The sequence below is a fragment of the Lutjanus erythropterus genome, chromosome 6 (genome assembly GCF_056507025.1).
Source record: "Lutjanus erythropterus isolate fLutEry1 chromosome 6, fLutEry1.hap2, whole genome shotgun sequence".
NCBI lineage: Eukaryota > Metazoa > Chordata > Actinopteri > Lutjaniformes > Lutjanidae > Lutjanus > Lutjanus erythropterus.
In genome coordinates, this window is record NC_139322.1 from 24,750,935 (window position 1) to 24,766,943 (window position 16,009).

Consider the following 16,009-nt stretch of genomic DNA (forward strand, 5'->3'; position numbering starts at 1 on the left):
ACTTCACTATCATCTACTGGATTTTAGGATGTGTGGCATTTATTTCACTAAGGCCAAATGCTCTGTCTCACAATGCCCTGTGATTCACATCCACTCCAAAATACAATTTTATGAAAACTGGGCTAGTAGTTTTACTTTTATCCGCTTACAAACAGACAAACAATTCACAAACAATTATACAGTACCTTTAATGGTTGCAGTACCTTTATGACTTATTTATGACTGGTTATGGTAAAACTTGTGTGAAAGAGTCATCTCTTTCTTTACAGGCCTGCGTGTTTGTTTTTACCACAGAACACTGCAGTGTTGCGTGTTCATAGAGAAAATGTAGTTTTACACTGACAGATCCAGAAGTTGATATTTGATCTGACAGGAGGGTCAGACTGACATGTTTATACTGTCATTGTCAGTCTCAGTTTTATCTATCTATGACACTGCATGTAAATATTTATTGTACTGGTTGTTTTACTGGTTGATATCTATGTAATGATTTAAATGAATATGGCATTTATGAACGTTTTTGAGCCAGGATTGTAGGCAGTGTTTGTGATTTAAGACTAAAATCCTCCTTGGGGTGCAGTAGTGGGCTGCTAATCAGAGGCTGTGGTTAATCCCTTGGCTGTGGAGCTTTTCACCAGCTGAGAGCAGCAGTGAGGTTATGGACAAACTGAAGCCCCCTCGAGACGGAGGTGTGAAGCAAATCCAGGCAAATCACTGAGCCTCGAAATGAGCCGAACAGAGATGAAATAAAAGAGGTATACAGTGTATTTTTTTTTTATTAAGAAAGGAAAGTCTTCATAAAGCTGTGCCTTAATGCTGAGCGGAGGGACGGGTCAGTTTAATGAGGTGATGTGAAGCCTGGAAATGAATAGTGTTGTGATATCCTGCAGCACAGCAAATAGAAGCACTGGGAGCCATTGAGCTCCAGAGCCTGAGGCACAGGACTGCAGAGCAAACAGGCAGAGTGTTAGTTCACTAAATGATGCAGAATGGATGCTGGATAATCACCACACTGCTCATAAATTCTCCTTTAAAGGCACCACGTAGAAGAGACTGACTGCTTTTTTTGTCTAGACTATATCACTACACTGTCCAGATAATCATCCCGTCATGTGATCCAAACAAATGACAGACATTAGACTGTAATAATCTGATTTAAATTCAATTTGATGAATAGACATGGCTTTAGACAGACAGTTTACTACTGCAAACACATCAAGAGGGATGCACAGCACTCATCCCGATTATCTATGTTCATGTTGAACATTTCTCTGGTGCAGCCCCTGGGGTTATTGTGGAACAGTGCATGGTTTAGTGGAGCCCTCCTCCTCCTCCCTCCCTGTAAGCCCTCCACTCCGGTGGCTGGCTGCAGATTTAATGGGCTTAGCAGCTGTTGAGGAAAAGCAGTGAGGGCTTGTGGCATATGCTCTGGTTAGAACAAAGAGCAGCGAGCACACCACACGAGCTGCAACCGCCTGAGCCTGAACGCAGCACTGCCACAGGGGCTGCAGTCAGCCATTAAACTGTTTTACTGCTCGTGTTCATTCAGTTTATTTGATTGACTTTTTGTTAATGTGCTGTTCTGGGTTTTGTGTGCTATTATTAGTGTTTTTGGCCATTTTCCCCTCAGTATACAGAATTCTAAGAATATTTTTAGGACTTTCTTGCTCCTGTGTGATGTTGTATAGTGGGTGTGTAAGCTGTTAATTCATGAAATGAGAGCAGATGATGGCATAGTTCAATGTTTTTTTAAAGGCACTTGACAAGGCCGCCCTCTTGAGGGAGAGCTGGCTGTAACCCCTCCAGCACGTCTGCTTTCAATGAGCTTCCTGGTTCTGTTTGGATAGAAAGTGGTGCAGAGAGTCCTCTGGTGGAAACACACATAAATGCCTCTATTTTTTCATACAACATGCAAACACACCGTGTTTCCCTGGCTGACATGTGCATGAAATTAATGACAATATAAAATCTGACTGATTTTTTTTTATTATTATTATTATTTTCAAAGCCAAATTTCACTTCTTCAGGAAGATCAACTAATTTGAATTTTCTGCCTACAGCATTTTTATTTGTTTTGGCAAAGTGCTCTACTGGTGCTTGTAAATATGATCAGATATTCAGCTGAAAACTAATTAACTCTGGCAAATATGTGATCCTCAACTCTGATTTTACTGAGCAAAATGATTTTCTGCTACAAGTATGGAACTCACAACAAGGTCTGTTCATTACTTTGAGTAACTGAGCCATGGTTTTTGCGAAGAAGACATTGGTTTTGAATTTTTCAAATGTAATTTTTGGGTGTTTTGAGCACCACAGGCTGAGTGCCATCTAGTCCCATTATATTGGAGAGAAGGCAGGCATCTCTATGGCCAGTATCCCCAAAACTAATATGCTCATCATGTTTCTCTAAAAACTGAATTTAATGAGTTGATTGAACTCTGTACAGTACAGATTCATTCAACTCATCATTTCAAGTCAAAAGACATCAAGTTAGAAAAACCTTATAAGTTCAGAAGTGTTCTGAAAATTAATACTATAATTTTTAAGTTTAATAACTCAAATTGATAAAACATGTTAAATTAATGAGAAAACATTTGTTGATTTCACTAAATCCATGTGATTTTTTTTTTACAGTAGCACCTTGTAATTTTGTTTTTCTAAAATGTGCCATTTCAATAAAACTTTACTGACTTACTTTACTTAAATATTGCATATAGTATTCCCTGTACATATAACTGACAGATTGAACAGACACTCTTTCCACACATATATCTGTCCCACGCAGTCTGCTTACTCCTACAATTACCAGCTGTTGTGGACACACAGGCTGATGTAAGTTTTATTGCAGTTTGCACAGTTGCTCTGTGCATATATGAGCTTCAACAGGCAGTGTGTGTAAACAGTGATAATGTTGTGTTTGTGCAGTGTGTGTGTGTGTGCGTGTGTGTGTGTGTGTTTTGCTCGGTTTTCCTAACTGTTAGCAAACACGCTGTGGTGCCATGTTCTCCCACTCAGTGCTGACAGAAACAGCTCAGTGACTGTGTGGGAGTCAAGTGTGGCAGGTTTGCTAACTGTCTGTGCTCGTAACACAGTACAGTATGAGCTCTCTAAAGCAAGATGCTGCTCACCTCCTTCTCTGCGTGTTTGTGTGTGTCCGTAGGTGTGCATGAATAAAAGTAGGTAGTAAAAGCTGTCTCTTGCATCGGCTGCTTGCCCTCATTAAAGCAAAAAAATGTCCTTGCACTATCTGCGCTGCAGGGAGGCTGAAGTGTTTAAACAAACCAAATGGCTTTCAGTGGAACAAACTAAAGTGGTAAACACTTGACATTGTGTAAGAGATATGAAGGCAGCTTGTGAAGGGGAAGAAAGAGAAAATGAGACCAGGCGAGGGGCCACTGGGTGAACAAAGGCTTATCATGTGTAATCTCCACCAGTGTTGCTTGTCAGTCTCATCATGGCTGACCTTGTCTCCAGCTCTGCTATAAGCGTGACCCTCTGTCCCGACTTGGCTGAGCAGACCCGTCACACTCTGTTTGTCTGCGAGCCTCTCACCCCCATACCAACCAGCCAGCAGCAACACCGCCTCTGTGTGCGCCTCACTTACTGCACAATGTAACTACATGACATGCAGCTGAAGAGAAATGAGTTGCATGAGGGGAAATGTGGCTCGAAAGAAGATCACATTTATTGGACATTGTTGATTTACTGTACCGCAGCGTTGTATAACTGTGTGTGTTTATGTGTGTGTGGGTGGCAGTTAAGAGGAGGCTGAAGTGTACGAGCCAAAGCTGAATAGGATGTTAAAAGTTGCAATGCATTTGTTTTATTTTATAACCCAAAGTAGCCAGGAGTTTTTGTACACCTTCACATACTACACCTCAGATTGAAAAAAAAGTACACACTTAAAAGCACAGACCAAACTTTCTGAATATTATTATTTAGCCAAAAACCTGAAGGACAAGAGTGACTATATATATATGTACTTTTACTTCATAATTTCCTGAAACAGTGGGGCACTGTTGTTTTTAGCAGAAGTTACTTAAAAAGAAGTAATGAGTGTGTTTGTTTAGGGCTATTTGCAGCTGCAGCGCTCAATGGTCTGTATTTTTTAGCCAAATATGGAGCTGTATGGCAGTTGTTCCCAACCTTTTTCCTTGAGGGACCCTTTTTCTATCATTGAGTAAACTGACAGCCCCCGACTAAGGGACATGTTATGGATATTTTATGTTACATTCAGTGTGTAACAATAACAGAACAAGTGGTAAACTGTATGATAAACCCAAACATTGAACACAACTGGAGGACGTTTGTATAAAACATGTGATTTGAGTGAATTTTGAGTAGATTTGCAGATAAGCAGATGAATTTTACATCAGGAATGAGTTTTCCTAATGTTTTTAGGAACTTTTATACAATTGCCTGTCTCAATTATGTATTTTTAGAGTTTTTGACAAATATATATACTTAAACTCCAATGTGTAGGATTTAGTGGCGTCTAATGGTAAGGTTACAAATGGCAACCAACTGAATACTGCTCACCTCAACCTCCCCTGCCAAGCATGTAGATCAACCTACAGTGAAAACCTGAGGAAAAAAGTGAGTCACCCTCTTTAGAGCCAGAGACATGGCAGTGCAACATGACAGTCTCCATGGAAGACGACCCATGCTCTCTGTTCATAAAAGATTTTAATTAAACAATCATTGATGAATGATGATCTCCAATACGTTTTGACAAAATGAGAGAAAAACCACAAGACTGGGTCATCAAGAGTGATACTGGATGTATGTTCACAAGTTTTTATTATAGTTCACTTACAAGACTCAAATGCCAATTTAAACATTTTGATCACAGGACTGGGGCAATTGACTTTATACCAGTGGTCCCCAACTTTTTCTGGCAGGCCCCCATTCAGAACAACAACAACAACAACAATGCAAGGATGGGACGAGGTTCGCCACTTTTTCTAAAAACCAAAAAAAAAAAAAGTATTTTATTTTACAGACACACATACTTTACATACATAAACACACAAACACAAATGGCATTCAGTAAAACACAATCTACCGTCCATAAAATCATTAAAAGATTCAAAGAATCAGGAGAAATCTCTGCATGCAAGGGACACAGCATTAAAGGCCCACAAAATTGTATAAAGGATACTACATGGGCTCAGGAAAACTTTGGAAAGCCGTTGCGGAGAACATAGTTTGGACTGACGCAACATGGAAAAATGTGCTGTGGTCTGACGAGTCCACATTTTAGATTGTTTTTGGAAATCATGTCTTTTGTGTCCTCCGGGCTAAAGAGAAGGACCATCCTGATTGTTACCAGTGCTAACTTCAAAAGGCAGCATCTGTGATGGTGTGTGGGTGAGTTTGTGCCCATGGCATCATTGATAACTGTTACAAAGGCCTCATTAATACTCAAAGGTTAATTCAGGTTTTGCTGCCATCCAGAGGGACATTTCAGGCATCAAATTCAGAGTGAGTGCACATTTACAAAATACAATAAAGTTATTCAGTTTGAATAGTAAATATGTTGTCTTTACAGTGTACTCAGTTGGTCAAAAAGTTTTTATTTACATTTTACACAACAACCAAACTGGGTAACTGGGGTTCTACAATGCTTTTCAAAATGTGCACTGGGTAACATAAGAAAACTACTAGTGACAGTTTTTTTTTTTCTTTGTTTTTCACAAATTTGTCGAAATGATTAGGATGATGGCTCTTGAAATGGGCAATTACATTTGCAGGTTTAAATGACTTTGGCTTCTCACACAATGACACTGATCAAACATTGCAAATAACAACTCTGATATCTCTTATGTCATCATATTGGCAAAAATAGAAGCATTTAGATTAATATATATTTAATATATATTTCATTTTAACACCTTTATCTGTTGATACTGATGACTATATTTATATTAATATAGACAAATACTATCATTATATCACTGTCATCACGGTATCATAGGTATATGATATGCTAGTCTGGTGTACACTGATTACATAACACTTGTTGACTTTGCAGCCTTTTTTGCCTTGTAATTTTGTCTTTGATCCTGTATAGTTTAGATTTTTTACTTCTATTCTTATTTTACTTTTACATATCTCTTATTATTTATTTTGCTTATTTTCTACTTTCTCTGTGTATCTGTACTTTTTTCTTTCTTTCTTTCTTTCTTTCTTTCTTTCTTTCTTTTATTTTTTAAGTTTATGAGCAAACTTAGAAACCTGTTACGGACAGTACAGATACAAACTCCAAATAAGAAATCTGACATTTTTCTGAGTCTGACATCAAAGCAGCTTGTGAATGCAGATATGATCCAAACATGCACAAGGACAAGGTCATACTGTCACATAAATCTGTCTCCGTGGGTGATATTTTTTATCTCTTTATACTCAGCTGAGCCTGTCCTCAAGAATCCTTTGACCAAAACATGAAAATTAATGTGATAGTGGTTTTAAACCTTTTAATTGCAGATGAATTAGGATTACAGCGGTGTTAGACAGTGGGACTTGAATCCTACAGTCTCCCATAACACTCACTATTTTAAAGAGCTTTCCACCTCGGAGCAGATTATGCACAGTGAATCTTTTCTATAACTCCAATCTCAAATGCCACATTGCAGAAAATCATTTTCCTGCAAAGTGTAATCCCTGCTGTTTGTTTCCAGTGTTGTTGTTGCCTGCTGTCAGTGTTGACCAGCCAGCAGAGGGAGCCAGAGCACCATCCAATCCTCCTCTGCTGACTCTGGTTGCCATAGTGTTTGCTCATTAGTGGGCTATCAACAGAAAATATAGGATTTCAGAGGGACACCCCTTAACAAAACCTCAGCTTCTATTGGATGCACTGGACGTGTCCACAGTTCTGGTATAACTAACCAGGAGCAGGAACATTCAACATTCAGCTCTGCAGGGAAAGCAGTCAGTCTTTTTGGCAATTTCTTATTTCTCTAGTATAAAGTTTTGGGTCTTGTTTGTGCCATTTTGCAAACCCCATATGAGTGTGGCTTTAGTGTACTGTGTATATATACTGGAAAATATTTTTTGGTACAGACTCCTCATTAAAAGCAGTTGCAATGTAACAATACACATAAGTCTGAATGTTAAGGATCAACATGCTTACAATGTTTAGTGTACAATCTAACAAAAATGGATCAGTAGAAAATGAGCGATGTAAATTAAAATGACCACTTTTGATTGCAAATGTTTATGGAAAAGTTAACATTTACCAGTTGATACTTTTGTACAGTTCTTTTCCTTCCAAAATGCTTTCCAAGTTATTTTGTGTTCTAATTTAACCAATTTCCCCCAGAATGGATTTTAAAATCCTCCAGTAAGAAGACATAAGTTTAATCCAGTAACTTTGTCTCTCTACCAGTCAAATCAAGCCAGATTTTATTTATATAGCCAAAAGCACAAATCACAGAAAGCTTTATAATCTCTACAGTGCACAACACCCTTTGCCTTTTGGGTAAAAGAAATTCCGCCTAAAAACCCTTTTAACAGGGAAAAGGGATTCCTCTGCCAGGATGGACAGACACATGTACAGAACAGACAAACAACAACAATTTGACGACAAAATTTCAAAATACTGCAGTATTTAAAAATCAACCCATAGTATGTGGAGTAGCCAATGCATGAATATCGTATTTGTACAGGTTAGTTTGACCAAAAACTGTTGATAATAAAAGCCTTTAATTTTCCTATTTATAATCTAATTAGTTCATTACTGCACTTGGAATAACAAGGATATTCAATATCAAAAGAAAGCTTTTCCTTCCTTTTGAGGACATATGTTGTCTTAGTAAAGTAAAAGAGGTTTCCTTTAGAATCTTACATCGTCATTAATTTTATCAGTGTATTTATACCAGAAAAAAATGGTCGTGGCTACAAGGGAACCCTTGATTTTAAGAACTCTTGTGAGATTTGTATGCGTAGATTCATCGTTGTACATTGGCCTTTTGGTACCTAATTGCACCATCCACGACCAACATGATCCAGGACACTTGAACAAGCATCAGAGAAATGAAGAAATAATTCTGCCATGTTTTTACTCAGAAAGTTAACTTGGGGTGTTAACTGGTTTGCTAAGTTGTACTGTGCTGGTGTGGTTTTACTGGATCATTGCTACACCACATCTAATGATGCTAACCAGGACAAGCAGGCCTAGGCAACACTGACTACATTTACATGCACAAAATATATTATTTTTAAGCTTTTTACATGTCGAATAAAATGAATATTTCAGTAACATTCCTATTTACATGTGGCCATGCATATTCTGATTATGGAAAAGTGAAACAGCTGGAGCTGCTTGAGCCATTTCGCTTTTTTGTGTCAAAATAGTAATTTTTTCTGAAGTTTTCCACTGATGGCAGATTTTTTGACCGTGCAAAGTGTGAACACAGCCGTCCACTGTCATCTGTTCATCCACTTTCTTGAAAAGGCCTGATGTGTGATATTTGTGCATATCCAAAAAACGTTCTTTTCATAAAATTTAGAAGTAGGTGAGTTTCTCTTTCCCACCAGAAATACTGGCTTTTCTTTTGTGCATGCACCTCTACCACGGCCTTGCAAACTGCAATAAACAGACCAGTTGAGATGCATATTCTGAATGTGCTGAATGTTGGCAAAATTATGTTGGCATATCCCACATGTCTTAATTGGAAAATGCTAAATTCAGAATATCCAAATGAAAACAACCAAACAAAATATGCTGTTTACATTACCTGTATCAAATTCTGAATATTGTCATATTCTGAATAATAGTGGAAAATTTGTGTGCATGTAAATGTGGTCTCTGTAAATGACCATTTGGAGTAAAAATACATCAGCCTTGTAATGTATAATGTATTTTTATTGTATGTAGTGTAGTATATAGTTTAGTTTGCATTATGTAGGATTATGCAGAATCCATGTCCCTTACTGCCCCCATTACATGAACTGTAAGCTAACAGTCTTCCCTGAATATTATTGTTGATTCTTGTGTCATGTCATAAAATGCAATACAAGTTTGATTTAACTACACAGCTGGAATAAAGTACCTACGTGCTACCGCTCCTGCTGTGCCCCATAGGACTTAGATGCAGAGAAAATATGAACAGTAGTCTGTGGCAACAGACAAATTACTTTATGATTCCATTTGAACTGTGTCACAAATTACACACATGTTGTTTGTCAATTTAAAACATAATTTTACAAGTCAAGAAAGTCTCAGTTTGTGGTAGGTTTGTCATAGCTTAGTTTAGTTTTGTGTGAAACTGCTTAGTGAACTACATCTCTTGTCTTGCACAATATACATCATCAACATGACTCTTGCTGCTCCTTGTAACGTTGTCCTACTGGACGTGTTTTATCCAGTGACTCCTGGTACATGGAAATGAGTACGAATGAGTAAGACCTCCTGTTGTGTGATTACATTCCAGCACAAACGCACACAGGCATTGTAGCTTCAGTGGCTAACGTTAGCTTTTGGAGGGAGAAAATCATCACTCATGTGACTTCTGGGTGTGTACTCCTTCTAATTACGTTTCTTCACAGTCTGATACTTCTTGATACTACTTTTATGACGAACTGTGACTTTCTTGACTTGAAAATTTATGTTTTAAACTGACAAACATCACGTGTGTGATTTGTGGCACAATTCAAATAAGATCTAAAGATCATTTGTCTCTCACCATTGACTTCAGGTGGTCCACTGGAAGGGACTCTATATCATTATCATTAATTTTCCAGGCACCAAAAAAGCCATGCAAATAGAAATGATATTTAAACAGTGTTGAACAAATACATCAGAAATTCAGCAGCTATCAGAATGGAAATCTGGTGAAGACTGGAGCAGACGGACAGTGAGGAACTGTTACTGCTCACTCACCTAACATCTAGCCATGTCCTGAAGAGCTGCAACAACTAAGTTTAAACTCCTGAAGGAAGAGGTTAAATGCGCTTCAAGCAACTCACAGTGAAGTGCAGGCCTATCTGGTGCTCTCACAGGCAGAGTAATGCTTAAACAGCAGGGACTTGAAAAGATTAGTCCAAAACATACTGAGGCACACTGACTGAAGGCAACAAACTTTATTCAACATGTCCTCATCAGAGTCCGTGTGCTCCAGTATACTTTGGACCAAGTCCAATCTTTGGGTTATAAGTTTAAATTCCTCTCAGGAAGTGTGCTGATTTGGTGATAAAGTATTGACATTTGAAACTCGTACCTCAGTGTTACATATTTCATATTTGTTAAGGTTAGTGCTGTTGTGTAGCAGCTACAGTACAGTTAATTCAAATCACATCCATATACATGTTATTACCACTGTGTGTAATTTCAACTGAAAATCTTTTTTTTATTACATTTTTAATTACATTTTCAGAAAAAAAAAAAGATTTTTCATTAATTTAAGCTTTTATGAATATTGATGCACTGACTCTCTTTCACTTTACAAGTAAGCATGAAAACAGCATCATTGAAAACCAGTGGTGGAAGAAGTATCCAGATCCTTGCCTTAGTAAAAACACTAATACTACACCGTGAAAATACTCTACTACAAGTTAAAGTCCTGCATTGAAAACCTTACTGACATACTGTATTCCATAGAACAATTTTACACCCGCACCTGCTAAGGTTTAAAATGTCTCTCTTGAAGCTAAAGAGACATTAAATTGATTGTGAAAATGGACAAATCCAAAACAAATGGACTTATAATTGTTTATTTACTTTGTCAGCCACAGGAAGTATTAATCTGTTGTGTTTATGGTGCCACAAAGAGATTGCTGTGATCAAAGAGTATAACATGAAGAAGGATTACAAGTCGAATCAGGGCTAGTTTTCAATCACTTTTTCTGAGGGCTAAAATGAATTATATCTATTAATATACTGAGAGTTATTCGTAGCTTTTAATCGACAAAGTATTTTCCTATTTGGCATATTTCCTGTTGAAGTTGGTTAATAATGCCTTAAAGGAGTACTTCATTCTTCATTTTATCAGAGGAAAATCAAAATCAACACATTTAGGAAAGGTATTTAAAAAATGTAATCTGAGAAGTAACAAGTAGAAGCTGTCAGACAAATGGAGGGGAATAAAAAGTTTTGTCCGGAGTAGAAGTATGAAGTTGCATGAAATGGAAGATCACTGAAAACACCAAGTAAATCAAATTTGTACTCAAGTAAACAACGTGGTAAAACTTAATGGAGCTATGTCAACCTAAAAAGCTCTGTGTATACACATAATAGTAGAACCAATCACCTTTCTGTCTGATGTCTGACAGACACAGATTCTTTCCACAAACATGTCCTCATGTGAACACACTGTAGAATTGCACCTCTCCAAGTTTGGAGTGATGCCTTGGACTTGCCAGTAGTCGGCATGCTGCGTCTTCAAAACAGATGAGTCATCCTTCAGATGAATGTACTCCCACAAAGCTTGACACATTTGGGCACTTGAATTCAACTAAGCAAAAAGTTGGGTGCTCAAGAGGGTCAAACTCCTGGTCGTCGGGCGAGGACGCAAGCTGAGGGACACCAGGGTGCAACGCAAGGCCACAGGGGGAGTAGTTTATATTCCTCATCTTGGCGTATTCAATCATACCCTTCATTTCCATCTCCAGTCCGCCTCTTCATTTCAGCCTCTTTGCCTCTTCTTCCATTTCTGTTTTTGTTGAAGACAGCCCCTGAGCATGGTAAGCCTCTCGCAACCTGGATGAGGTCAATCTGGGTTTACAAAGTGATTTCCACTCAGAAATGTCACTCTGCTCTCTTGTAGCCTCTTCAAGTCAGTTTAAAAAGCCACGAAACAAATCCACATTTTGACTTGAAAAATAACCAAATGTTTAGTCCTTTGGGTCCTTCTGGGTGGCGATAGGAAATAGAAGTCCACATTTCAAAAGGTTTGTCAAATGATGTCAATAGTGGTAGATTTAAGGAATATAACAGTCGACTGTGATAAGATGGTCAAGATGAGTGATGGAGAAAGTTGTGAAACAAGATCTATTATGCTACATTTTGAATCAGAGGTATTCTTGGACCACATCAGTCTGCCAATAAGGCCTTTTGTTCTCTCACCCATTCTGTGCGCAGATTGGAAATCTGGTCACTGCCCGCTTGTGTGCAGAGATCTTTTATGGATATATAACAAATCTTGGGATGAAATATGCAGTGGTAGAAACTGAGGAAAAGAACCAAAGTGTAATCAGAACGCAAAGCCATGAGGAAGCAGCGAGGACAGAAACGATTCAAGAGGGGAGAACAAATCAGGTAAGACAGAATTTAAAAAAGTATTCCTTGTTTATGCTGCAAGAAAGTTTTTGGATGCTGTGGGTCTTACTGAAGAGGAAGTGCAGAGGCTGTTGAGAAAGGCTTACAAGCCCTTTCAGAGAATTGGATGAGGGGTAGAATAGTAGCCCATCACCTGGGCTATGTTCAGCCCTGACAAAACGTTTATTTAGTAACGTTTATTGTAGGCAAGCATGTAACAAACCTGAGGAGTTCTGTGAGAAATTCCAAAACTCTAATGTACTGTCAAGAGGTATGATAGAATGATAAAAGCCATACCATCCTCTCTTAGATCAATGGTGAAACAGGACATTTTGCATTCAAATATATCCCATGGACTAAGACAGCTCTGCATAGAAGGAACTGATTTGTGTGACAGTAAATGTACCGACAAAATTATTAGAAACATTCTGTTAAAGGAACGCTTCCCTAACCTGATAGGAAGAAATTATGTTCTCAAGGAATTTAAAGCTGAAGAGGCTAAGATGATAAGGGGAAGATATATTTCATCCCCTCTCCCTCCTAAACTGAAAAAAATCCTAATGGCGGTTTGCCCAACAAAAGAATTCAAACTTAACTTTAACTGTGATGTGAATAACTGTGTGTTCTGTGAAAGGGAAATTGAAAGCATGGAACAAATGCTTTTCCATTGTGAATCAGGGCAGTTTTTCTGGAGTGACATACAGAGCTGGCTATAGTCCAAGGGGACTGAGCTATTGACTCTGACAACAGTCAGATTTGGTATTTCTGTTCAAAAATCGGAATTTGGATTTTGTTATTAATATTTTATTGTTATTAGGTAAATTCTTTTTACACAAATGTAGATACGTTACCAATAAACCCTGTCTAAATCACAGGAGTGGAAATGCTTAGTAAGTCTAATGATTATGAAGGATATAAAAGTTCTGAAGTTATTCTCTTTGTGTGATATATAAAATTAATTTGACATACACCCCACTACTTTGATCAGTTTTCATCATTATTTACTTGATCTTCTCGTGTTTATTTTTGTATGTATTTATTTTTTTCCTTGTTCATAAGCAGTTTCATGCCACTTTAAATTTTACTTTTTGTATTTGTTGTAGTCCTATCGTTTATTCAAAAACAGAAACGGAGCTGCATTGAACGCCTGTTGTGCAGGCAGGCACAATGCAACGCCTTTTAAATACGGCACTGGTCGCATGCACGTCGCTGTTGATTGGAAAACACCTGTGACACACCCACCAAACAGGAGAGAACCAATCACAGCCCGTTGCGCATCGTTTGGCGGAAATGTGCCGTTCAATCCCGAAACCGTAGCAAAACGGTACGCACCGTTTTCAGTTTGAACATGTCCCTGTTACGTCTGTGGCAGGATGCCAATCACAACAGGTGTAAAGACAGTTCCCATTTCAAATGGGTACATGAAAAAAAATGAGCTCAGTTTATCAACAGTCGGTAAGTAACTAACTCTACACGAATTAAGCCAATTTACTGGAAACGTAAAAGTCACACAAATAACTTTTCAGCACGAATAGAAGAAATAACGGCTAACCTACAGACTAAAACTTTGGTTTAACTTGGTCGCCGGACGCTGACGTCAATAACGTTAGAAATCGTTGTTATTATTAGCTAGTGTTAGCTAACCTGCTCTCATTTATCTCACAGTTGCTTCTAGAAAACAGCTGTGGTGATGGGGACTGATAGGTCACATCAAAAAACAACATAGCCACATTATGTTAATGTTGTAGCACAACGTTATAGAAAACATAGTTAGCTAGGCTACATATTTGGCCTGTACTTTAGCTGCTGTGGTTAGCTGATGTTACTGGTTGTTAGACAGGGTAAAGTTTGCTTGCTCTTCTGCCAAAAAGAAACCAGTGGTAATCTATCGAGTCCCTCTAACATTTGAACATTCACTGGCCATTTGGCCTGTTGACAAAAAAGCTAATTTTGAACCGTTTTTAGTGGGGGCAATGTCACGTACCAAACAAACAACGTTAAGCTAGCTTTTATTGAAGATGGCCTGTGACTATGACACACTATGAACTTATAAAGACAAGTATCCAGCATCCTGATGCACATAACATATAATATTATGTTTGTGTGTACAAATATAATATTTATTACACAGTATTCATATATTTATTTAAAATTAAGATTTCACAACATAAATCAGCAATCAGACATTATTAACCAACCATTGACGTCTATCCCAGCACACAGCCATCAGGCATATACATATGTAACATGAGAGGAACCAGAATAAAGAAACAAATACAAAAAGTTATATCCAATATGTGAAAAGATAGCATAAAGTTTTCCATTCTGGTTTAGCCTTGAGTAGTACAGTATGCTTTTGTTGCTGAGTTTCAGGTGTGCCATCACCTGCTTTAGCCAGGGCTTATGAGATCATGGTACAGTTTGTTTTCCATTTTAGGAGAATAAAATTTGTTAGTTTAATTGAACTTTTTTTTTGCTGGTTAGATGGAGCCTGTGAAGCACTTCAAACTGTATTATCCCCTTAGTGATGCATATTGATGAGGAATGAATCAGACCAATTGCTAACTGCCCAGCTCTTCTTCTGTTGTAGTTTAATGTGATCTAAGGCTGGAGATGCTGCTATGTGGATTGTGTTGTATTAAATAAATATTTCATACTTTTGCAATGGGTCAATTTCTAAACATTCTTCTGTACAACTCTTTTGTGGGGCTGCCAAGAGTCTGAGAGAGAGATTTTTTGACAAAACACCTTTACCTTGTAGGTATTGGAAGAAGTTAGACAGGAAAGCGCCACTGCTTGCAGTTGTTGGAATGAAACAAAACTACCCTCTCTAAAGAGGTCTTTTGCACAGGTCACAACTTTTACCCACAGCTGGAAAGCTGAGTCAATGGGGGAGAGGCAGGGAACAGAGAATTATCCATAATTATCCATAAAAAGATGCTTGCTCAGTGGCAGCAGGGCACAAATCAGAGAGCTCCATGAGGCCAGGTTGTAGAAGTGTTGTTCCGTGTTTTGCACATGAAAGGGGTTCTTTATCCACCTCCTCCTGGACCCAAAACACTATCTTATAGATGTTGGTTGCGCAATAATAATGCTTGGCAGAGCCATCCCTCCTTCCTCCCCTTGCTTATCTGAAAACTCTGTCTCAATTCAAAGCAAGTTTCTTTGTACTTACAATGTTTTTCTAAGTATTTGCATTGTTAAAATCAAAATCAAAGTCTGGGCATTATCACCATCCACAGAGTTAAGTTACTGATATACATTTGTCAACACGTATAAATGTATGACTCTCATACATACTGATATATTAGTATTGACAATTGCTGTCCCACCATCTTTATAATTTAATAGAAATCAATAACAAAGACTCACTGTATGTAAAACAAATGAACATGTCTCTACTTCATATTGTTTAGTCTCTTCCTCATAGAATTTTTTTTTGGGCATTTTTTGCCTTACTGACAATGAAAATAGAGAAAAACAGGGAAGGCAGGGGAGAGAGATGCCACTTCCAGTGCAGTGTTTTTCAGAGCAGAGACAACTGCTCATTTTTCCTGACAAACTCAGAAAACACATTTATTGTTGCTTCACAAGATCTTTTATGTATGCACTATGAAAGACGTTTGTATGTGTTTCTGTAACACGACTATTACTTATTCCATTGCATTAGGGGGGTCCCTCGTATATTTTCTAATGTAAAGGATGCTTGCCTGAGAAAAAACTGACAACCTCTGCTTTATGTGACAACTGGGG